This window comes from Pectinophora gossypiella, chromosome 12 (assembly GCF_024362695.1).
Source record: "Pectinophora gossypiella chromosome 12, ilPecGoss1.1, whole genome shotgun sequence".
NCBI lineage: Eukaryota > Metazoa > Arthropoda > Insecta > Lepidoptera > Gelechiidae > Pectinophora > Pectinophora gossypiella.
Window position 1 is genome coordinate 4,882,572 of NC_065415.1, and position 27,408 is coordinate 4,909,979.

General features: G+C 36.9%; 1 protein-coding gene across 2 annotated transcripts in view; it reads right to left on the reverse strand.

Moving 5' to 3' along the window:
- The window catches only part of LOC126371529 (calsenilin), a 318,344-nt gene that overhangs the window by 212,364 nt on the left and 78,572 nt on the right, over positions 1-27,408 (reverse strand). The gene's annotated exons all lie outside the window — the stretch shown is intronic.

Consider the following 27,408-nt stretch of genomic DNA (forward strand, 5'->3'; position numbering starts at 1 on the left):
GGTGTAGTGAAAATTTAAGTCTCATCCTTAATATAACATAATCATAAGCTCATGACTATATGCCAATTGTCACAGGTACAATCAAAGAGCAAATGTGCAGTCACTGAGCCCAGCGAATTATTTGTAAGCAGTGGTGAAATTATGAACCATTATTTGTCACACTTAATTATAAAATTTATGTTTTTGTAGGTGTTTTTGGTCTATTGCAGAAGCGAAATGTAACCAGGAGGTCTTAAGTGCAACCAGTTAACTTATTAGTTTGCAAGAAACTGATTGGACTTTTGCAGCTCATCGTATATCCATCGCAAGATGAAGTAAGTACCCACACCTCACCGCGCTTTCTGTTAGACCAACGTGATAGGAGGTGAGCGGTGTCGCCGTCTATAATGGTCGAGCTAACTGTGTTGGTGAAAACTGCATTTAACATAAATTAATAACTCATTTGTCTAACTCCGGTACAAGGGTTTAAACGGGCGCTCCCGTTTGAGTTCCTTAATATCCCGCGAAGAAATCTAACAACTTAAAGACTTTTCCGAACAATTTTCAAGGAAAAATGCTTTAAAACGTTTTCTTTGTCCGATCACTCATTGTTATAGCGAATAATAGTGACAGTGTTATTTTTGTTTCGAATAATAGCTATACTCTTTGACCTATAAAATAATTTTGTGCTAAGTTCATTGTTTTTGCTTAATGGTTTTCTATACTTTGATGCCGACGGTATTTTTATAAAGAAAGGCGTAGCGTTGTACTTCTTCTATCGCGTGGGTTGTGAGGTGAATTACCAACCCCATCAACCCTGGTGTCAGGGTTATTATTAAACCGCCAAAGGCCCCTGACATGGCTCATGTAACGACTACTAACTTGCATCAGTAAGTAGTAACCGGAACCAACAGTTTAACGTGCCTTCCGAAGCACGGATCGTCTTACTTTCGGACAATCAGGTGATCAGCCTGTAATGTCCCAACCAAACTAGGGATCAGAAAGTAGTTTTGGTCATATGTCTACACCGGGATTTGAACCCGGGACCTTCGGATCGTGAGCCGGACGTTCAAACCACTGAACCACGGAGGCCGTCGCAGCGTTGTACTGTAAGCTGGTAATCGCTTAAGTACAGGGCGATTATGGATTAATAATTTTATATCTTCCTATTCAACGAACTTAGGTCCAACCCCGGACTAGTTTTATGCAAGGAAAATCAACAAGCTTAATGGATTCAACTGTTTTGACATGTTTGGTGCTAGCATTGAGACCGTTAAGTCTATTCTCCTTAATAAACCAGATTTTCTTCTGAACATACCTAGCTTGCTTGATTAAATGATACATAATATTTAAAAAAATCCCCAGCATTTGTGCTAGCTTATCAATTGGGGTTTAGTTATTTATAATATTTGTTACTTTGTAAATATGAACGTAAGATCCCCTAATAAAATTCAATAATATACAAAATGTCACGCCGCGATGTGCGCGCGAATTCAACACGAAACGTAGAGAAAGTTGAATTCGCCAAAATTACAAAATAAAATTCATACAAAGGATACGTGAATTCCGCTCTGATGATTGTCAAAGCTACCGTGCGATGCGAATCTCACTGTTACACGAAAACAATAAAACAATACCTATATGTTTCAGAGGTGTATTGTATATGTTTCAATGAAAAGTTGTTTTTCGGTTTGCATTTTTATGCGAACTTTCGCGAGTGAGATGACGTGCAACAGGTACTATTATAGATAACATTTATAAAAGTTTAGTTATTGTATTTCTATTTTGGAAAATGTCAGCGCAACGGGCGGCGAATTGTAGACCCAAATTCTAGTTTTAAACAAGGCGTATCGTTAAAAGGCATATCGCAAGGCGTATCGTCAAAAAATTCAAAATTCAAAAATATTGATTTTTCAAAATTGGCTTACAAAGTTAGCGCTTTTTGAACGTCAAAAACTAAATTACGATAATACTAAATTATGTAACTAGTTGTAAAACTACTCTGGAATCTGTAACGCTGAGGGAAAGACGTGGCCAGAAAACCTCCCAGCACAGGGCCCTAGTCCTACTGTTTCATGTTTTCCTTTCTTTTTTTAAATCCAGTTTGTATTACATAATGTATAAAATTAAATACAATGGTATTCCAATTACAGTCGGTGGAAGGAAAGTGAAAAAAAAAAAGAGTTTATGTGACTTTATTATAGTGTTTTATGAGCTCCCTGACAGAAGCAGGCCTGTCCACATACGCAGCACCCGATCACGAGTTGACGAGAAAGCCAGCCATCGCTCCCTTCGCACATTTTTGAGAGAAAGGTGCGACCCGACTTCCGGACGCCACCGCGTACACGGACATTTCATCGTTTTCACTAACACAATACAACCCGTATTATGTTACAGACAAAACGACAAAATCACTTATTACTTTGGAGAACCACTACATCCTTAATAAGACATGATTTCGTAACAAAAGTATCATACGATCATACAAGTTTCGGTGGATACCCTCGATTTTTCCCTCAAATATGGGACCACCTCGGAAGTGAACCTTATTCAACAAAAAATAATAATATTGAAATCCGTCTATAATTGACGGATATATCGGTGAACATACATAAAAAAATATACATACAGACGAATTGAGAACGTTCTTCTTTTTTGAAGTCGGTTAAAAATGAGATAGGGTGTGAATGGTACCCAAGGGAAGCCGGGACAAATCGCTAGTAATTAATGTAACGATAACAATAAATGGTCCTGAAACGCGCTAATGAAATTTTCTAGTTTCGGTCATAATGCTTAAAGTTTCGACGAAGTAAAATTATGCCGCAATCCCCGCGTATAACTGCGTTTCTCTTTCCATCCACAAGATGCTAAAACCATGTAATTAAGGCCCTTGATACAGTGAGAATTTTAGTACCGATGCTGTCCCGACACGACATCGATGCAAACACAAAACGCCAACCTTCCGCAAACATTAAACATATCTATTGTAGATTGCCGCAGATGGCATTAACTACCTGGCCGGACAAATGGGGAGTAGTCTTAACGACAAGTTGAAAATCACATCAGAACAAACAAAAGCTAAAACAAGTTTTAAGTTATTCTGCGCTGTCTATTCTATGCTAAACGTTTAAGTTAAAAGCTAATTTAATTTAAATAATGAAATCATGTTGCCACTAATTAGTTTTCTTAATTTAATTAAAGTTAAAGAGCAGTAATGGGTTTGAGACAAAGTTAATGAATAAATCGAGAATCACCCGGCAGATTTGTAAAACAAACTGCACCTGTTATCTTAACACTTTTTTTTTTTGCAAAACTTCTGTCCATGGCATTGAGCACAACATTGGTAGTCACTACATGAACTATATTACGTGTTTAGCGGTTGATTAAACTTGATTGACAACAGAATTTTTTAACGTGACTTTTTGCTTCGGAGGGCACGTTAACCCGTTGGTCCCGGCTATTAGCCGTAAAAACACCTCCACCAACTCGCATTGGAGCAGCGTGGTGGAGGATGCTCCATACCCCCTCCGGTTGATTGAGGGGAGGCCTGTGCCCAGTGGGACATATAAAGGCTGTTTACGTTTACGTTTGTAGATTTGCCGCAAATGACATGAACTACTTGGCCGAACAAATCTCTCGCCCGGTAACCAGGATCGGTGTGGCGGGTCACTGACTTCTCAATTGCTCATTATTAGTTAGTCTACACGATTGAAAATCTTTTAATTGGTATATTCTCGGTCATAGCATTATGGAAAAATAATAATAAATAACCCTCTTTTTTCGAAATGTAGACGTACTTACATAATTATTATAAGTTATTAAGATTTAGAATAGACTTGGCAAAGAACTGCAAACCCAAGCAAATATTTGCATTAAAATTTAAGGACCACAAAATGTTTTTACTCCTTCCTTAAATGTCTCCATAGAACCACAGTCTTACGGGAAAGCGGAGATAAATGGACGTAAAAAGAAAATTCATGAGATTACCACAATATTAACGCCCCGTTCGTCCCTCGACGCGCGATTAGCCCAATTTTTACTCTATATCACATCTACAGGGTGTATTTCGTCGAGATATTTTTTTTCTGACCAATTTACTTTTATTTTACAGTTACTTTTAAAGTTCAACTAATTCTGCGGATTATTTAATCAATGTTTAAAAAATCCAGTTAAGTAAACGTAATGTATTTTTTAATTTTTAAATACAGTTCAATAAGTTTCTGTTTAATCACTGTCTTAAAATTATTATTGTAAATTTTCTATAATACGTCCAACAACTGGGTATCTTAACCGGAGGAGCTATACAGGGTGTTAGTATCATCGTAACGAAAACTTTCAGAAATGTTTCAGACAATGATTCTAAGTCAATAATAACAAGTGGAATTTTCCGTTGCAAAATTTTCATGAATTATCGCATAAGAAATTCTACTTTAAGTATATCGACTCAGAGTCATGGTTTGAATCATCCCCCTCAGAATTCGTTACGTTGTCACCAACACTCATACGTACTCGTATGGCAACCTATACGTATTTGTGCGGGGTGTGCGACAGCATATTTCACTTGATATTAACTCAGAATTATGAGCTGAATCATCCCGCTCAGTATTCGTCACGGTGTCACTGACCTTGCATTAATTTTTAAGTAAGACTTGTAAATTAACTTGATATTTGACGTTAATGTTACTATTTATTTTAGTAAGTAGGTAGTCGTTACATAAACTATGTCACTCATTAGCAGTTTAATAGTAACTTTGACACGAGGGTTGATGAGGAAGATCATTGATCTCTCAGTCCACACGAGAGAAGACTTTACAAATTTATGTCACCTAGGAAATAGTCCCCAATCACCTTAAGGCTCTAGACAGACGGACCGCATTTCAACTGCAATCCAACCGCAAATTGCAGTTCGAGTCCAGTTTGAATGCAGTTGACACTACTGCAATAGAAGTGCCAACTGTGCAGCACAACTGCACGCCGACTGCAATTGAACTGCAATCGGACTGCCCGTTTGGTTTGCAGTTCTATTGCAGTCGTGTCAACTGCATCGGAACTGCAATTTGGCAGTCGGATTGCAGTTGAAATGCGGTCCGTCTGTCTAGAGCCTATTACTTCTAATAAGATCTGCAGTTCCCGTATTGAATCCTCTCTTTACAAAGCACGTCATTACGGCTCTCTGTTCCAGTCGTCGAACAAAAATAACGAGTTGAGTTCACCTTGTAATTACACGCACGCCTCTGCCTTTACTCTCGTTTCAAACGAGTCAAATCCACCTACTCATTTGAACAGTTCTCACATTTTCGATGTTCTCATGAACTGAATCCTTTATTTTAGTAAAAAATGCATCGGGCACATCCTTTCGTATTATCATATGTGTAGAACGGTAACTCCCTGCCCCGCACCAATCTGTATCGGGCGCCGAGCTAGATTAACCTCACCCCCTCTGGGTTTTACTTTAATCTAAATGGCCGTAAGTGGAGAAGGAGAAAGAGCAAGCGGTCATAGACTACCTGTCTCGCTCTTTCTTAAGCGGTAAGCCGGTACACAGTAAGAATGAGATTTTTATGGAGTGTCCGAGGTGAGGTTGTAATGGTGGTTATGATGATGACGAAGCTTTAGATGCATCGAATGAAAGGATTACGAGACAAAATATTTAGGTTTCTTTTTTGAAAATTCACGATGTTGGGCCAACATGGGCCAACATTGTTGGCTGTTACGTGGCCCAGTGCAAATCGTTTCACGTCAACGTGAATTTACACAAGAACCTATCTTGCTCTTTTTGATGTTCTAAAAAATAAGATTCCTGTCGCATAATGTTAATAAAGATTGTCTTTCTTGTTTTTTATCCTTGTCTTGTTGATAACTCTTCTTTCTGTTTCTGTATACAATAAACTATTAAATAAATAAAAAGATATATTATGTATTTATAATAAACTATACATTACTTTTGATTTGCTACACAAATTCTTAAAGTTAGGTGATCACATAATGATATATTATATTTTCAGTGGAATTTTGGCACCGTTTCGCCGAAATATCATGTGATGGAAGAAACTTTCTTGTTGATGCGTCGAGCAGAATTTATTTGCCCAATTTCCTCTTAAGTTTTTGATAGGTACTTCGACTTTGTAGCAACAACGGATTTAGAGTCAATATCTCGTCCTGAATCATAAATAACCAACAAAAATGTACCTACGCAAAATAATGAATAAAAAGAAAAATTTTCTTCACAAATAATTAGCATTACTTTGGCAGGCCGTGCATATCTTTACCGTCAACAAAATCTGATTTGCCTCCGCATTGCAGTTAGTTCTAGTTTTGCTGTTCTACTTCCTACAAAGGCTAATTTAGAATGTCCTAGCCCGCTACAGGCTGAAGCAACGCTAAAGCGTCTTTCCTTGTAACTGACGACGCCACATCACATCTGGTAACAAAATTAGCATAATATCGCTGAGGATCTTAAGCTTCTCGTATGCCGTGGATCGCAAATTACATACGATCACTTATATCATACATGTGATGCGAGTAATTTGCCTGATACTAGCTGTTGCACGCGATTTCGGTTGAGTAAAACACTTACCGTGGCTTCATTTTAAAAAAAGAATGCTAAGTATAGGCAATAGGCTAGTTTCCAACTAGTCAAATCAGTTACTCTTTACTATACGTCAAAACACAAAATTACTATGGAATTTGTATGAAAAAGCACACTGTGACATCATAGGAAAAAGTGATAAAATGTCGGACTTATTATTACGTTTTTCTTGATTAAAATTCACAATTAAATTTAATAGAAAGAAGAAAATGTTTTTCGTTAGTTTTAGATCTGTCTTTATTTAGTAATCAGAATTTCATAATTTATCTTGAATCTAATACACGACCCAATTAAGTTAGCTTAGAATTTATTTTGCACTTAAGTATCATTGAAACTATAACGGCTATACAATAAAATTATTTATCACACTGTTTATGAAAACTGATAGGTAAGCAAAAGTGAACACAATTTTCGAATAATTTGATCGAACTTTGCTTGGATTTCGTTCTTATGATACAGTGTTTATATTCTATATATTGTTTTGTGCTAGAGCCATAAATGTCAGAAAACTATACTTAAAAGTGTCAGTCAAACTTAGCATACTCTCCGATGCCTATGATTTCGTTTATTTTATATTATGTTAATTTAAATTGACTAGTCTCAAACATAACATTATGTTTAGAAGGAATATTATAATATTATCGTATGTACTTAATGATAATAGGGTAGGACATGGAATGGTTGAATATACCTACTCGTGGCAATTTGCAGGCACCTCAGTCTAGACTTCAACATTCATTTCCTTTGCTTTTTATGGGCCTTATTGTAATGTTCTCTTTCTTTTGTGTGGGTTGGATGTGTGGATTACCAACCTCATCCACCCTGGTGTCAGGGTTACTATTGAGCCTCCAAAAGCCCTTGACATGACTCATGTAACGACTACTTACTTACATCAAGTAAGTAGTAACCGGGACCAACGGCTTAACGTGCTCCGAAGCACGGATCATCTTACTTTCGGATGTCCTAATTTTTGTGATATTTCCGTATTGTGAGCCTAACTCTCTAACATTGGACCACAGAGGTCGTTATTGTAATGTTAAATATTAATAATACTCGTAAGATATGTAACTCGTCAAAAAAAAAAAATGACCTAAAATCAAGTTTAGTTAAGCATGTCAGTAGACCTTCGATGGAAGTGAACCCAATCTGAAACTTCCACAAATTGAAACTTGATCAATAGATGGAAACTTGGGTATGTTTCTTTTCTATCAGAACTTTCCATTTGATAGTACGCAAAGTGGAACGCGACCTTACTACGGGTTCAAGATACAATGCGATTGCAGATACTCGAGGATCAAACTTTGAAGAGTCTTGGTACTTCTGGAGTGGATTGGAACGCATTACATTACGCGAGATTACCTTCACAAAGTACCTAGATTTATAGTGGAGCATTACATAAGGACAAGAATATAGTTGTAGAGACATGTACCCCGTGTGGCGTCGGTTTATTGACAATACATAATATATTGAAGAAGTTCGCATGGACAGGAGGAGGACCCGGTGGTGTAATTGTTGACACGTTCGTCCCAGTTTGACAAGAGCTGCGGGTTCAAGATCCGTCCAAGTCAGATTTTTTCGATTTAATTTTCCTTTTTTTAATATCTTTGTAATAAACCCTGTATTTTAGATCTCCAGGCGTCCACTTCCAAAGTTTGTTTTAAAAGCCATAAAGATATTCGATAGTAGATAGGTACCTAGCCACAGGCAGGCGGTTCTGTAAAAAACCGGACCTGTCAAATCTTCGTTTTAGGTAAGCGGACCCTGTGAAAAAAGGATAATGATAGGGGGATGATAAGGTAGGTACCTAATCCTTAAAAATAAAAATAATAATGTAGAAGTTGACTGAGAGATCACACAAAAGATCATCGTAATTACATAACATCATGATAAAATTTACCTGGTTGTTTCGATGCTACCCATTCATATCGTTTATTCATTTTTTTACCCTTGAATACCGTTTATTTATGATTTTCATAATATACCTAGACAGGCAGTTGCTTCTGTAAAAAACCGGACCTGTCAAATCTTCACGTTAAGAAAACGGACCCTGTAAAAACGGGATGACGCTAGGGAGATGATGCTGATAAAATACCTACATGTAAACAATGAACAACAATACAGAAGCAGTATCTCTGCCTACCCCTTTGTGATGCTTTGTTATGTTAACTTTTTAGCCGCAGTAGTAGAGCGGTGTGGAGATGGCATTCCATATACGAATGTCGCAATATGAGGTGAAGCCTATATGCAGGATGTTTAAGATATGACGTCATCGAATGAAATCGATAGTCCATTGAAAACGCAGATTGCTTACTAAAAGGAGTTAATTTTGTAGTCTTTGTGGAGTGACAAATAAAGCGATGAAGGTTTTATTTACTGGTAGCTCTAGTACAAATTGAATGAACGGCCATCCATTGTCAGCTGGCTTGTTGAATGTTTACAAAGTACCTACCGGCTCAATCAAATGTTGAAATAGCGCTTCTTTAGAGTGCTTTGTTAGATTAAACATTGTTATACATATTTACGTAAGTAGGCTTTTCTATCATGAGATAGGTTCGCGATCTCTAGAATAAAAAAAGTATATTTAAAACGTATAAAATCCCGGCTGCAGTAAATAGCGATGAACTTTAAAAATATGGAAACTAGATGACATATATTTTTTTGGGAAGACCTAGAAGGACAGGGAAGGACATTGACCAAATTGGAGATGTAAGGACATCTAAGGAGAAAAGCTTTAAACGATCTACTCTGAACCGGCGTGTGTGTATGAAACGATTGATCAATGTGAAGGAATCAAGAGAAGTGTGTCAGGATCGAAGCAAATGCAATTCCATAGTCTCTGCTTACCCCGATGGGAAATAGGCGTGAGTTTATGTATGTATATATATTTTTTAGTCTCGATTCTCACACCGCGTAAGTACCTATACACCTTATGATTCTACAATCTTCCAAACCGTTGGGCTACAAAGCGACCCAAATAAATAGACACAGTATAAGCAAATATATAAACATAACCACCATACATACACCCGAAAAACATAACTCTCCTTCTGGCGCAGTCAGAAATAAAGGAATTTGTATGGGAGTTATTTAAAGTTTATAACGAGTTGTTACTCCACAGGCTATTAAGTCGAATTGTTTGAATATTTATATTCCTTACAATAGGAAGGTACGAGTACCTACAATATCGTTTAAATGTGTTCAGGTATTTCCATATTATGTTCTCGTTATAATATAACGTTCTTTCCACTTTCATCGTCTCTCTAGTATTATGCCGTTTTTCACAGGGTCCGCTTTCCTAACTTGACGATTTGACAGGTCCGGATTTTTGCAGAAGCGACTGCCTGTCTGACCTTCCAACCCGCGAAGGGAAAACCAGCCCAATACGGGTTAGGCCACACACCTCCGAAAATGCATTTCTTGGGAATGTGGGTTTCCTTCACCGCTGAGCACGTGATAATTATTTATGATCCTAACATGAATTCGAAAACGAATTCGACAAGGCCTGTGCTGACTTCGAACCTGCGACCTCAAAGTGAGAGGCAAGCGTTCTACCAACTGGGTTATCACGGCTCCTACGGTACGGGTTCTTTCCACTCTATATTTTATTGGCGGGAACTTGTTATTAGCATTGTCTCATGTATATTTAGTTCATTTAATGTATAATTAGTCTGTAAGTTCTCCAAATAATATAAAATAAAATATCTCATAAGTATCATTTAAACTCAAAAGAATCTCGGTTTATTTCAAGGTCTCGTTTGACTAAAATCTTTCTTGGAAAGCTTTCTGTAATACTGTAAATAATACATTAAACCACTCTCAGTAGTTCAGAAGGACGCTGCATTTTGTAGATTAAAATTGAAACGAAGTAATTTTCAATGTCGAAACTAATTTATAACTTAATGGGGGAAACGTAGATTGAACACGGATTATAATGAATGGCAATTAATGAGCCACATACACATAAAACACTAATTCTTTTATATCTAAGTACGCCTTACTAATATATAGATAGGTTTCTTTTTGCCTGCTTAGAACAAGAAAACTAATAAGGCATGTCGTCTAGACATGTTTTTGTCACTTTCTTCGACAGTGTTCATAGAGGTACGTGCTATGTCTAACAAAATCCATACTAATATTATAAATGGGACAGTGTGTTTGTGTGTCTGTCTGTTTGTTTGTCCATCTTTTACGGCAAAACGGAGCGACGAATTGACGTGATTTTTTAAGTGGAGATAGTTGAAGGGATTGAGAGTAACATAAGCTATTTGTCTCTTTCTAACTCCCCACTTCCCTAAAATGGGGGGTGGAAGTTTGTATGGAGCATTCCGCAAATTATCAAGGTATTCATTAGTATGCGAACTATTTGTGAGTAACAAAAAATGCATCTTATTTGGACATCTACCTCAACCCCTTCAAAGAAGGGGTAAAATTTTATATGGGGCTTTTCGCAGTTCTCAAGTTTGAAAGCCTTCATTAAACGCGAGCGAATCTGCTGGCAAAAGCTAGTAATATACTATATAAGTCTATTTTGGGTCAATGACGAAAAATATTTTGTCTCATCTTTATTAAAATATGAACATTATCCGTAATTGCATTGATTCCCTCACTGAAGTACTGGTAGGAATTTAGACCTTTAACTTTTAAAGTGGACAGTTTAAATTGTACCTCAATAATTCATTGTGGACACAGAAGTGTAACTACCCTCACAGAAGTGTCTAACTTATGCTCGTACAACCCTACGCATGCGGCGTAGGTATTAAAAAGATAGAATACAATACAAAAACGCTTTATTGCACATATAAAAACAACACTAAAAGCAATTACAAAAATGACAAGATTTCACTTTTGAATCTTCTTAGCTTTGTCTTTGGTAAGAAGCTAAGCTGACTTTCGTAAGTCTGAGGAGTTTGAAGTATTTCAGGTATTCAAGAATAAAACATAAGAGGTGGACCCCTGAGGCTTCGGTCACTCCGCTGCATAATATCGCGGCAAGACAAAGGGCAGGTGAGGTGCGAGAAAATTGGGAGTTTCCAAGTGTTTTATACTTTATTTTACGATATCAAGTCATTCAAGTGAACCCCATTTTGAATTAAGATGTCTCTGGCTTTGACAAACAGAGAATAAAGGCCTTAATAATTGAGACGATCTTATTGGAATTCATCCATCTTGATAAAATAAATTTATTTACAAAGGTACACACAACATTACAGTGTAACCCAATGCGCTGTATGACGAGAAAACAACATATAAGTAAACTAATATAAATAATGAATGAAAAAAGAAACAAAAAGAAAAATAAGACTGTAAATAACATGAAAAACACAAAAAAATACAATTATAAAATTAAAAGGTAACCTATCAAAAAAAGAATAATTGAAAAAACAAAACAATAAATCAATAGTAAATCTTCTGGCAAAAAGCCAAATACTCTCGCCATACACTGTACAGTCATGAGCAATATAATGTACCCACTTTAGGACTCTGTCGCACTAACATATTTGACATTTAGTTAGACTTACAGTTCAATTTGTCAAAAAAGTTAATGTGACATGGTACCAAAGTGTATACATATTAATGCTTGTGACCGTACCGCACTAAAAACCTCATAAATAACAGTATATCTTCACTATTTAATGGATGTTATTATACATAATAACCCTTCCTCTTGAATCACTCTATATTATTAAAAAAACCGCATCAAAATCCGTTGCGTAGTTTTAAAGTTTTAAGCTTACATAGGGATATAGGGACAGAAAAAGCGACTTTATTTTATACTATGTAGTGATACATAATTATTACAGATTATGCACCAAACGCAATTGACATATCTGGTAGTATTCAAGCAATAGGTTTGCAGAAGTGCAGATTGCTCGGCAAACTATTTGTGAATGCCTCAGTCAAGTCACTTGCTTGATTACTCCGCATTTGAAATGCAGTCGTCTTCAATTGCTTTCCATCTGCATTTTAATAGTTCACTCACTTAAATCTCAATTTATAATCAATTTTGAGCCTTTAATTGTAATACTGTTTTATTGTATTTATCTTTTGTTTCCATCGTTCGTCCGTTTTCGTTTGTACCATTTGGGTAGTTTGTACCCATTTCTAAAATTATTTAAGTAAGTAGTGTTACATACTTTCGCGTGATATTTACATTGACTTACTGCAAATAAAATTTATTATGTAAATATTAGAACAGCATAAGCTACCAACTCATGCCAAAGATTACGGGGTAAACAAAACAGCCAATCATTCTAAAACACACACACCACACACATTAGCTAGGTCCTAAGAGCTTACAATGAAATGCTGCAAACGTACCAGCTCAACCACATAATAGACTGTTATAATAATGTCGCCTGCGTAGAAGCGATAGAATAGAGGAGCATCTTTAAAACTAAATGTATTGTATAGGTATGTAAGTTAATCCTACACTTTCGTTTGTTACCGAGCTATGCGTGATATGCGAGTGTAAATGGTAGCTCTCGCCTAAATCCCTGCGAACTGGCCTATAGGGCACGAGCTCTCGGCGAGACTCGTCGAGTCTCAGCACTCGTTCGAGAGTATAAAGCATATAAAAGGTTTACGGAAACGGAAGACTGAGCCGCGAGTAAACAGAAACAATAGAAAAAGTACTAAATTGTGTTGCTTGAAGCATCGAATAAAGTTACCAATTGAGTTTGCGCTAGTGTTTACTTTGAGGTTGGGGAAGGGGGAAAGTTGATGAAGGCTCAGAAATAAGGTATTTGTTTAGGAAAGTTGTAAAGACTTTTACATGCATAAACAACCTATATACGTCCCACTGCTGGGCAGACGCCTCCCCCCAGTCAACCGGAGGGGGTATGGAGCATACTCCACCACGCTGCTCCAATGCGGGTTGGTGGAGGTGTTTTTACGGCTAATAGCCGGGACCAACGGCTTAACGAGCCCTCCGATGCACGGAATCATCTTACTTTTTCGGACAATCAGGTGATTCAAGCCTGAAAAGTCCTTACCAAACAAATGACAGTCTCACAAAGTGATTTCGATAATGTCCCCATCGGGAATCGAACCCGGACCTCCAGATCGTGAGCCTAATGCTCTAACCACTAGACCACGGAGGCTGTTACTAGACCACCAAGGCTGTTACTAGACCACGGAGGCTGTTACTAAACCACGGAGGCTGTTAGATTTACAATCTATCAGGCTGTTGGAAAAACTACATATACACATAAGTACATAAGATCGCGCCTATTACCCGTTGGGGTAGTCACAGTCAGAGACGACTGAATTCCACTTACTACGACCCTCAAGCAACACCTTCGTATCCTCCACTCTCATCAAATGGTGAGATTGAAATATGTTTACCGGACTTTTAGCCAAGCAGCGCGTTTATCTTAAGAAACAAAGGATTCACACAACTTGTTTCACAATAACTGAATCCCGAACAGGGGTCTGGTAAACAAATTCTTTCGAAAATTATTTGAAATATTTTGACTGTTGATTGACTGTTTCTACTCGCTTTAACTTAATTAAGTATAAGTAGGTAAGTTGAAATAATCTGTTGATATCTTCGTGTCGAAGATAATTTTTCATCTCAGTCTGTTTTTATTTGTTTGAAATTGCATTGCCCTTTATACTGCTGATTTAACTAGTTGACTTATATACTTTATGTTTCCTTAGAGATCCTCAGTAATAAAAATGTCGTGTTATCAAGTTTTTCCGCAGTGAACCAAACTTGAACTAGTTTTAAAACAAAGTGTAAGTATTTATGCCCGAAAAACTGTGTTACTATTAATAATTCAAATTGCTACAGAGAAAGTTTTTAAAGTAAAGCCGTATGTAAGCATAACAGATGAGTTTATCTTCAGAACAAAGCTGTATTTTCCTGTACATTCTAAAATACGTACTAGCAAGGTCCTGATTCACCATCCGTAATCCGACACTTAATTTTCAGTGGTTTTTTAACGTGACTTATTGTAGATTTGCCGCAAATGGCATTAACTTCTTGGCCGGACAAATGGAGAGCAATGAGGGCTCTCACCCGCTACAAAATTTAAGTCAACAGGCTTGAGGGTGCCCAGTTGGGCGCTAACCGCGGCTCAGGGCGCCTGAGAGAAAGATATATATATATATATATATATATATATATAGTCCCTCTGATATCCTGAATTGCCATACCGATAGCTCATATTCTCGCCTCTGCAACCGTTGAGGTCTTCACCGTGTCCCTGGGCAAGGGTTCTACGTTATACCCCGTAGGTCTGAGTCCCTATCCGAACTCAGCCACCATCTCACTCCGGCGTAAGAGACGCCCAAACCCCGTGGAAAGGACGCGCCGAACAGGAGTTGCCCCAGTGGAGGGCAAAGAAAAGGACTCTGTTCAAGTTTACTTGAGCTTTATTACATTGGTAAAGGGTAATAATGTTTTTAGACAACATAGATTATGTACAGACAAATAGGGAACACTGAGGATTATTTTCTTCCGCTTTAGAATAGTACTTTCTACTCGACAGTAGCGTTCAGAAACCGTTTGACATCTTTCTAAATCGCATTCAGCTGACAATGGTTACAGGATGCACGAAACTGTAACACATTGAACCAAATGGTAGCAGAACAGAATGAATGGTAAGCGATTGGACATTAGCACAATGGTCACGCGATTTCCTCACTGAAATCGCAGCCAGCGATTTATAGTTGTCTGATAAAATATCTACTATTCAGGTTCATTTGGTGATCATTAGCGCTCTAAGAGATATGGTTACTCAAGGGACTTTAGAATTGCTTTCACGTTCAAGTTTTCTTATTTCCCAGAACAATACTTAGTGCAAATATTCTGAATTTGAAATTTTGGTGACATTGGCGTGACATTGTAATCTTCACCGATCGCGGCCCCTAGAGCCAAGCCGCGTCTGTTTTGAATTTAAATAGAAACTACAAAAGGTTTCCTTCTAATATTACTTATATTGAATTCTGTAATTGTATATAAGAATTAAATTCACGCATGTAATCCTAATCGGTTTTAGCAGAGACGCAAGTCATTGGAACAAAAATAAATGGTTAAAAAGTAAAACCCAAATACGGAAAAAGTATGAAACAAGTTAAGTTGTAACAGACGTGCACAGACACATACATACATAGCTGTCAAACACATAACCCTCCTTTTTGGTTCGCCGCAGTCGGGTTAAAATCTAGCAGGTGTTTTTGGTATTGATGTTCAAATAATTATCTTCTTCCATTTTGTGGGTTGTGAGGCGGATTACCAACCTCATCAACCCTGATGTTAGGGTTACTATTGAGCCGCCAAAGGCACCTGACATGGCTCGTGTAACGACTAATAATAAGGTACTAATATAATAATAGGTAAGGTAGGTGATAATTAATTATAAGGTACTTATAATCATCATCTACATAGCATTATGGCGTTTTCACGGGATCCGCTTACCTAACCTGAAAATTTTATAAGTCCCTCTAAGTGTATTATTTATTAAGGTTTTAGTATTGGGCAATACTCGTACTATGAAAATAATTAATATAAATAATGGAACTAGGATCAAAGTCTTAACAGAAAACAAAGATTGAAACGTGAGTTGCAAAAGTAATGAAACATCTGATCCATTACTTATCTCTAGGCTTTAGTCTAGGTCTACATTTATTTGACATTTGATGAAAAAAGACGAGAACCTATACTTATACTTAATATATAAAGATTTTTTTTTATTTGTATTGAATAAACTCAAAAACTACAGGACCGATTTTAAAAATTCTTACACCATTGGAATGCTACATCATCCCTGAAGTTACATTTTACCATAGGCTATATTTTATTACTACAAAAAAATGGGATCCCCACTAAAATATAGATAAAACTATCAAGTTGTGCCTTTTTTCTCTCCTCATGTTGTCATTTTGTGGTTCTGTGTTATTCTGTGTACAATAAATTATTAAATAAATTTGAAATAAATTAAAAATGTCAACCCGTGCGAAGCCGGGACCAGGCCGCAAGTTAACTATAAAGAAACGACATAGATATAACAAAGCTTTTGAAGTCAACATAATATAAAATCTTTTTTCTATATTCTAAAACATCAGAGGCTTTTCTATCTCGATTATCTTAGTAATCAAACTAATGGCTGTATTTCCGAAGCAATACGAATTGATTGCCTTAAATAAACTTGATGGAATATACCAAAGGACGAACGGACGGACAATATATTAGTTTGACAGCATGTAAAATTGGCTAAGAATTGGGTCAATACACGTACGTAAATACGTAGTACGTAGTTCTATGTTTGTTGAACGATGGTACGATATGTTTTTTTTCCTTTTAAAGGTGCTCTGTATTGGCGTAGATAACTTACATTGGGTTACAAAACTAAAAACTACACTTTTAAAACTTTTTTTTTTCCAAACTATTGAAGTTTGAGATTTAAGATAAAAAGCGTCTTAATTATACATAATTTTACAGCCTTCTTTGTAACTTATATACAAAATTAAACTCTTTCTTAGAGGACATACGTAAGGTAATAGGTTCACTCGTTTTAGAGGTTTACTGGAACAAAAGTCAACTGGTGAGTTACAAAGGAGAGCTTTCTTTGTAAATAATAAAATTGAATTTCCCACTTCTTTATGTACAAAATTGACATTCTAAAAAGTAATTTACATAAAACATAACCATATAAAATAACAAGAAAAGCTATGAATTGAATATTAATCAAGGCTAAGGCCTACTTGGAAGGCAGCTCAGCTCAACCTAATGAAGCTAACGTCAACCCTGACCACCGTAGCCAAGTGAATGGAACAACGTGCCCGCTCATTTGCACTATCTCAGGCAGCGATAACTGCTATTGTTCGATTTGCATTGTCACTGGCCACACTGCCACCATACAGCCACTTATGTAAATAGACCAAAGCGGTAAGCCTCGGGTTTCGGAGGCTGTGTGTCAACGCAAATGTACGAAAGGGAACTGTGAGATATTCTGGGCATTTGCACGGCACGGAATTCTGGAATATTTCGGTGGAAGTTTTTTGTGTTGATTTTTGTTTCGTATACCATGTGCGCTCTGTAGTAAATATATAAACTAGTTTGAACAGATTTCCGTCAACTAAACTGTAAATATTAAAGAGCCAAGTGTTCAATTCAATTTTAGAATGTTAGGTTTTTGAATATTGAATATTGACTGTCTTGAGTAATTTGTTATTGCAGATTATTTTCGGCCATCAATATCTCATTGCAATGTTTTTTATTATTTATTTATTTATTATGATACTTAATAACCGCGTAAACTTAAAACAATGTATTGTGTAAAGATTATCTACCCTACCGCATATCAGTTCATTATGTCCAAGAGGATATGAGAAGTACCCTTTATGACATGATAAATTATTCTACTATGTATAGTTTGTTTAAACTAGTCTAATCTGGAAAAGAAGTTAGTTTTTGTCTTTTCTGATGCAAGTAAACAAGTTCTTTGTAATCTTTCCTCATATAAACACCAGCTGCGTCGAACGTTGTTAACGTTTGAGTGGGGAGGGAAGTAAAGTGCTGACGCTACGAGTTCTTTACGGTATTTTAACTTAAAGCATTCTTGTAAACGCAGAAAAGAAAAATATACATCATGTTTGTATAAGATTTTATTTTTAAAGTTTTTAACTTATTTGAAGTTACGCGAAGTCGGTTCTCGGTGAAAATGGAATAAGTTGATGAAAGGATTAATAAGTAATAAGTGTTTGCAGTGCAATCGTGTTTTTTTGACGTGATTTATTATAGATTTGCCGGAAATGGCATAGACGTATACATTTATGATTTAAACAGTTTAATACATATTAGGGTTCGTTACCTCCGTGGTCCAGTGGTTGAGTGTTGGCTCACGATCCGGAGGTCCCGGTTTCGATTACCGGTGGGGATATATCACAAAAAATACTTTGTGGTCCCTAGTTTGGTTAGGACATTACTAGTTTAGGGCATTACGTGTGTGGTGTACGATAATGTGCAAAAGTAAAATCAGTTTCTTGCAAAGTAATAAATTAATTGGTTACTCTTAAGACCTCCTGGTTACATATCGTTTCTGTAATAGACCAAAAACAAATTTTATAATTATGACAACTAATGGTTCAAAATTTCACTACTGTTTACAAAAAATTCGCTGGGCTTAGTAACTGCACTTTGGCCCTTTGATTGTACATATTCAAATTCAAAAATATCTTTATTCATTAGGTAACATAGTTACACTTTGAATCGTCAATTTTTACATAACGAACGTCTCATCCGCCTAAAACTACTGCATATTATAATCAGAAGGGATCAAGATCTCTTACAGATCTCTTAGCCTCATTATTTGCTTGAAGCTACCAAGAGCCACTAACGGCCTTCGTGGTCCAGTGTTTGAGAGTTGGGCTTACGACCCGAAAGTCCTGGGTTCGATACTCGGTGAGTCACTTCTTACAAAAAACTCTATGTGAGATTGTTTCTTTGGACATTGCTGGCTGAAATCACTCAGTTTAAATTCTGGTATATTCCCTATTATCTCTATACGGAGTACAATTGTAATTAGAGCAACCTGCACTATCCATAGCAAGTATCAAATAAACAAAGTCGTTACTGGATGCAATCGAAACTACGGCCGCTTGCAATGAGCGGTCAGATACGATAGCGTAAGTGATGGTACGAATATACCGTTAGGTTCATGTAGCACGGAATTAATGGTAAACATTACCAGGCCGTAGACCAAACAGTACGGCTTTAATACCAGACAATACACGTGAATAGTTCTATATGCTCATCAAATGTGAAATAGCATTTTTTTTTCTTATTTTGTCACCACTTGCAATCGGTCCGAGGACCAGCAGGCACACCGGTATCTTTTTTTTTTGAGGAAAAAATATTTGAAAGAATTAATCGACCCTAGTGGGTTGATAGCGATAAGTGCTGATTGAGGGAAGTCGTCGATGGTCGGTATCGGGGTCCTGAAGTGTTTGGTGTCGCGAGCTGATTGGCTGCCTCTATGGCTAGAGTAAACGAGACCTCAATTTTTTACCTGGATTGAAACTAGCGTATCTATTTTGATTTTTCAAAAAGGAACTTACAAGTTTTTCTCTATAAGACGGACAAATACTTGAGGTTACCAACACATTATTGCAAAGTACCACATAAAGAAACTAATGTTAAGGGTAACCCGTCCAAGGCTAAAGTATATTCTGGCCATATAATGGGTGGAAGCAAGTAGAGGGTTAAGGGTTAACGGCTGGCAGTAAAGGTGAATCACCAGAATATTGGCTTGCTAACCCGGTAACCCACACAAGGGTCGCGATTCCTGCAGACACCGCTTAATTTTATTTTAAGTTATATCCGTCATTTTCATATCCGTCGAAAAGGAAAGGGACGGATGATTCACAGCTCTTAATTTTAGGAAGAATGAGTAAATGAATGAATAACCCGGGCGAATCAAAAATTCGCGCAATCCGTTTGACGTGCTGCCTGCCTGCCGTCGGGTTATTGACTGATGTAAAATTTTTAGACGGCTGTTTTAGATTTGTGCATAAAATTGACATGTAATGTGTTTCATAAATATTATGCTTGTCGATTACCCATCCCTTTCCTTCTCGGCGGATAAGAAAATGACAGATATAACTTAAAATAAAATTAGATGGTATTTACAGGAATTAGCACCAATTATGATGTTAAAATGACTCTATATTAATTTCTTTTGTCATAATAAGAATCTATACTTATAATAAATCTGTAGAGAGGTCAATTAATTCTGTACATTAAATATATTTTCAAAATAACTATCAGGGGGTGATTAGTGATCGATACTGATGCCAATAATGCAATCAGTAAAATTTTTGTCTGTCTGTCTGTCTGTCTGTATGTTCCTTATAGAAACAAAAACTACTGGACGGATTTTAATGAAACTTGGTACAATTATTCTTCATACTCCTGGGCAGGTTATAGTATACTTTTCATCACGCTACAATCAATAGGAGCAGAGTAGTGAAGGGAAATTTTGGGAAAACGGGAGAAGTTACTCCATTTTTTAAGCTTCCGTCGCATGAGCAGCCTTAATGGTTAAAGTTACATAGAAATCATGTATGACGGAAATATCTAAATATATAAAAGGAGAAACTGACTGACTGAATGACTGACATATCAACGCACAGCCTAAACGGCTAAACGTAGGCACTTGAAATTAGGAAGGGACGTAGCTTAGGTACCGTAGAGGTGCACTAAGAAAGGAATTCCCGAAATTCCCAAGGGAACAGGAATTAGCGGGAAAACCCTTTTGTATAAAAATTCTAAACCGCTTAAGTTAGACGCTTGAAATTTGGCATGCAGGTACCATAGTTAACTTAAAGCTTAGTTGCAACTGGATATTGCAAAATTCCCACGGGAACGGGAGTTAGCGGAAAAAACATTTGTATGATAAAATCTAAACCGCGTAAGATAGATGTTTTCAATCTAGCATGCATGCTACGAATAAAAGCATGCATGCATACCTTAGTAAATATAAATTTTAGTTACGGCTGTATTTTGAAAAATGGGAATTGGCGGGTAAAAAAAAAATTATGAAAAAATCTAAACTGCATAAGTTAGATGCTTGAAATTTGACATGCATATATTATATACCTTAGTGAATGCAAAGTTAAAAATTTCCCTGGGAACGGGAAGCGAGTTAGAGGCTTGAAATTTATAGCTCGCGGTAGTGGCAACCAAGAAACGTCGCGGCCGCGGCGGCGTTTGTGGGGCGGCGACAGCGGCGGCGAGGCGCGGAGGGGGGGGCAGATACCCGAGTGAGCAACCGAAACGCGGCAGACGCGTGAGGGCAGACGTCGTTGATGGTCGTGTCAAATATTGAATTCCGCGGGCGAACTTTTCACTATTCTTGGATGGTTCAAATCTTTCGTAGGTAGTTTTCTGTTGAATTTTCCAGGCGGACGTTTCACGGCGTATTTCTGTTGTAATTTTTAAATTTTGTTTAAATTTTCGAAACTGATCGTATTTTTCTAAAATATCAAACCAAGTCATAAACTAATAATCTAGAAATTAATAACAATTCATTATTTAACTGAGCTACTTATACTGTAACCTCATTTAAAAATAATAAAATTAAGCATTTTTTAACCTTTCTCCCACACACACAAAGATCTTTCTTTTATAACACGCCACGCGGACGGAGTCGCGGGTAAAAGCTAGTATTATAATAAGAACGATTTTTCTACTTATTGACGATATGTTTGGTATCGTGTATTCCAGCCAAGTATTAAAAGTAATTTGCGGCAAAACAATAATTTATTTTCACATTATAAATATATTTATTATCCAGGTAATTTCAAAAGGAATACAGGTATAATGTGTGGTTTGTAAAATAAATGAGGGTTCAGAATTTCCAAAGCCAAACACATTTCCATAACGAGATGTTATAATCATTTCCCCCACGATATTGTCCTTCAGTCAACAAGGCACCTATGAATATGTTGTACATAAAATTAATCTGTGTGGGCCGAAAAATTATGGGACCCAAAATGATGGACCGTAATAATTTATCATTTTTTAACCCGTAATTGCACGAGGAATTAATGACGTGACGACCTATGCGGTTGGACCCAATCATATTTTATTAAACGGAGAATAATTACAATGGGATACGGTAATTAAATGGGAGCTTTATTTAATCCCTTGTGTGATTTCTTGCCTTGTATAAAGACCACGATATTTAATTTGGGATCATTTTGAATACTCGTGTTAATGTTGAAACCATAATCATTTTTTTTGTTTTGGTTTTCCCCGAAGGGTAAGGCAAAGGGAACTATGCCCATACAGCCATGTCTTACGTATTTTTTTTCTTGATGATTAATGAAATAATGAAAGGTGATGATGATGAAACCTAAGCCCTCACACTCGGAGTAGACTCCTACTCCGAACCCCAAACGAATTAACTCAAAAGTCCGCATAAACTTTCGAGTTATGAAGCGGCTTCCTGGCACGAAGCGAAAATAGGCAGATACACTTTGTTTATTGAATACTCCGATATAATAACACTCGCGAATGTCTTCCGACTAACTTTATGCGATCATTAACCACAAAACACCACTTCGTATTAATTATTTAGATTATTCAATGAAGAAAGCAACTGTCCCGTTCCCGTTTCCCGCCAAAAAGCCTGAAACCATAATCATTTATGTTTGGATCATAAATGATTATCACGTGCTCAGCGGTGAAGGGAAATATCGTGAGGAAACCCACATTCCCAAGAAATGCATTTTTGGAGGTATGTGACCTAACCTGTATTGGGCTGGTTTTCCCTTCGCGGGTTGGAAAGTCAGACAGGCAGTCGCTTCTGTAAAAAACTGTTTTTTTTTCTTTTTTGACGTAACTTATTGTAGATGTGCCGCAGATGGCATTAACTACTTGGCCGGAGAAACAGGGAGCGCTGAAGGCTCTCACCCGGTACAACGTTTAAGACTACAGGCTTGAGGGTGCTCCGTTAGGCTGTAAAAGACTAGACCTGTCTAATCTTTAAGTTACGAGTAGGTAAGCGGACCCTGTGAAAAACGGGATAATGCTAGGAGTGGTTGGGTGTTGTTGAAATGTTTTTGATAAGTTTACACACGTTGAAGTGACTTGAAACATGATCATTTTGGTGAAGTAGTAAGAACATACCTACCTACCTACGGGTAAATAGTACTCTTGAAACTCATCGGGAAAGTCATACCTATTAACCTTGACGGACAAAAGAAACGTTCTTAAGTTTTTAGTTCAGAAATTCAAATCAGATGTAAGTCAAATTATCCATAAAGGGGTTGACAGAGCCACAATTCATCATTAAGATAATCCATAAACACTTTTGATATTGATTCCAAAATAGATAATTATGATGAATAGTACCGTGATAGGTTATCAGCCCATCATAGTATAAGTTCATCACATTTTTTGACATTGCGGCCACATCACTATAACAGGGTCAAAATGGCCACATCGAAGCAATTCATCTAAGAAATTTATACCTAATGCTATTTGACATTTGTTAGCATTACGCACTTACTTTTATATGCGCAAATGTCAAATTGCAATATTGCTTTCTTAGATGAATTGCTTCGATGTGGCCTTTTTAACCCCCAGATCTCCCAAAATGACATTGTTCTCACAAGTTTGAAGTGACACCCGGCGGCCAGAGGTTGCCAGTGCCAGTTTATTACTTTTTCTCGTAGCCAGCTGTTCGAGTGACGTTGGAGCCTCGTTTTGACGGGCGAGTGGCAGTTAATTTACCGGCAATGGTGCAACGACATCAATCAACTGGATAGGAGATTAGCTTTGACCTTACTGGGTTGGTGTAAAGAACTATTGTTTTATGCATTGCCAATGTCGGTGAGTGTTCTGGGATTTAAAAATGGAACACTTTTTTATTTCTATGACATGACCACGTTCTAGCAAATAAACGTATCTGTGAATAACCGAAGGTTGCTGGAAGCGATTACGAATGTGTGTAATAAAATTCGTAACGAAATAAAAAAAGTAAAAAGTAAGTATTTGATAGGTAGGGACCTTCTGAAAATCTGGGCAGTTTAAAAGGCATATCGCCATTTTAAATAGAGAATAATAAATATTGAAAAAATATCTCCATAAATTGGAATCACCATGATTTTGGTCGAATTATGAAAAGAGGTGAAATTGAATTGAAGTAAGAATTGGATTGGACGCGTGGAGTGCCGATAAGGTAAGTTGACAATTTTCAAACAAAGTTGCAAGCAAAAGCAAGTAAAGCATGAAGTTTTATCTCGGCGTAAACTTCTAAACATTAAACATGTTTTCAGTACGAAACAACTTTAAATGAAACCATTTGAAGGAAACAAATGACTGTCCACTGCTCGTAGTTTTCAAAGTTAAGATAAATTGTTTTTGTATTTGAAATTGTACTTTATAGTATCTACTACCTTATACATAGGTTGGTAAAATGTTTACAGAGATAGATGGATTTAAAGAAGCTGGTAAACACTTTGTTTACATGGAAATACTAATCCATGGAGGAGCTCGGTGGCGCTGCGGTAAACGTGCTCGGTCTGCGATTGTTGAAGTTAAGCAACTTTCGCAAAGGCCGGTCTAGAATGGGTGACCACAAAAAAAAATATCTCAAGCTTCTCCGTGCTTCGGAAGGCAAGTTAAGCCGATGGTCCCGGCTGCATTGGCAGTCGTTAATAACCATCAATCAGCACTGGGCCCGCGTGATAGTTTAAGGCCCGATCTCCCTATCCATCCATAGGGAAAGCCCGTGCCCCAGCAGTGGGGACGTTAATGGGCTGATCATGATGATGATGACTAATCCATAAACTTAACCGCCTATATGTCCCACTGCACATGCCTTCCCTCGATCAAACGGATGGGGTATACTCCACCACGCCTCGGTGAGAACAGAAAATTTAAAATTACTGAAATGATGGGTGGGACCTTAATTAGATCTGTATTTCGAAAGTTACATAAGCTACAATTTAATTTAATTAAGTTTTAAGTTTTGTGTACTCTCTATAGGTAATTTTTCATGGGTAATGAATGGCAAAGTTTACGATTATACCTTCAACTCTCACCAGGCTGTAAGGTCAATCAACCCACCAACTGTAGTATCAGAGTTACTTTGAGGCGGTAAACATTGTATCAAAACAAATCTTGGACAAAACTTGTGATAGCTTTATGTGATAGGTCATTATGCCCATAATCTCTACGCGATAAAATTTGTCGTTGTCAAAGCGAAAATTTAACGAACCCAATAAAGTTTACGTCATGTTCGTAACTTGCGACAACACCACGTATCGCTGTCGTGTTTTATGACGACAAACGTTATGTTTAACTGTACAGAAGACATTGAAGGTTTACTACCAGGTGTATTTATTTTAAAGTGTACTGTTATAGTATTTTATGCAACAGTTGTATAAGAAGGGTCAAAAAATGCGAGTGGCGTGAGTTGCGATGTGAGCCTTGGCGAACATCGCAATAAGAGACGCCACGAGCATTTTTTGACCTAGTTATACAACGTTGCATACAATACTTTTTCTACGACGACGTAATTTTAAATGAAACAAAAAAAATTTCCAATTTATTTTCCAACGCGCGGGAAAATGGCGGCAAATGTATACTTTTTTTTTATAGTATATCTATGGCACCAAACAAAGTAAAGGTGCCAGTTTCCAGGTCAAAAAAAAAAACAACAACAATGCTTTTTTGGCGACATTATAGTACAGTTACACTTTGTAAACAATGCTTTTATAGGCCATAGAGCGTACACTTTTTCAAAGAGTTTAATTATGTATGTACTTATATTAGACTTTTTGGTTATTTAAATGCCAGATTAAAGTAGAGGAGTAGAAAAAAGGATATTAATACAGGTCGTTAGTGACACCGTATCGAGGAGCCGTGGTAGCCTAGTTGGTAGAACGCTTGCCACTCACTTTGAGGTCGCATGTTCGAATCAAGCACGAGCATAATCCGATGATTGCCAAATTTGTTTTCGAATTCATGTTTGGATCATAAACGAATATCACGTACTCTGCGGTTTTAAGAAAAACATCGTAAGGATATCTACATTTCCGAGAATTGCATTTTCGACTGGTTTACGCTTAACGGGTTAGAAGGTATAAAACCGGACTTGTCAAATCTTCAGTTTAGGTAAGTGGACCCTGTGAAAAACGGGATAATATTAGGGAGATGAGTGATACCGTGTCAGATACTGAGGGGGATGATTCTGAGTTAATGTCAAGTGTATTTTTCCTGTGTGATGATTCACATTCTTCGGTATTCGGTACGGTGTGACTAGCATCCTGTATATTTTTAAACAAAAACAGAATAAATAATTAGTTTTATTATTTTTTATTGAAAAGGCTCAGTACGATCGACTCTGAACCGGCGTGCGTGTATGACACGATTGATGAATGTGGAGGAAGCAAGAGAAGTGTGATGATCGAAGCAAATTGAATTCCGTCTTACCCCGGTGGGAAATAAATTATTATTGTAAACTTTAGCTCTTATTGTTAGTGTTGTCGTGTTGTGTGCGCCCATAATTGACAGGATTAAATAATAAATAAATAAAATCTTTATTGCAAGTAACTATTGACTCATATGCGTTAGTAAATGACTTATTTCTAGTGTTATTATAAAATAAAAAGAACAGAACTTACCGGAAGTTATTTTTAATTGTGCGTTTGTATGTACGTACTGCTGCATCATAATAAATAAATCTTCTAACGACTTTTGTCTTTACCTAACCCGATAATACTGGCTTAAGTACTAAAAGTATAAGGAATTCCAGTTTCTGAATTAGGAATCTTATTCCTATAGTATATTGGGTAACAAACAAACAATATTTTCTCTAAGTATTTCGGTATTCAGTTCTTTTGTACTCATATCGAGGACTGACTGTCTTGTCAAGGACTGGTAACTTGAACTATAAAGTCAAGGGCGCAATACATCTTTTATATAGACGAAAATAATCGATTGAGTGGGCGTGTTATGATCGGTCGTGAATGTCGCTCGTCTGTTTAGTACAGGTGTAATATATTCAGTACATATATATTTGAAGGGCGTAAGCAAAGGTTGTAATAATATTCGATCGATGTTTCATTGACTTTCACCGTCTATTCACTGCCACTTAATTATTAATTGAATATTCTAATACAATTGATGAGTAGTAAGTTCGGATCTTAATAATATGATTATTTCTTTTAGTATTATAAAAAATTTAATTAATAAACAGGAAACTAAGGAAGAAATATATATTGTTATAAAAGCAGACGATTTTTCACTTCTTCATGTAAACACTGACGGGCCGGATATTAAAATTAAAAAATAAAAACCGTAAAAGCTGTTTGGCGGACGTAAT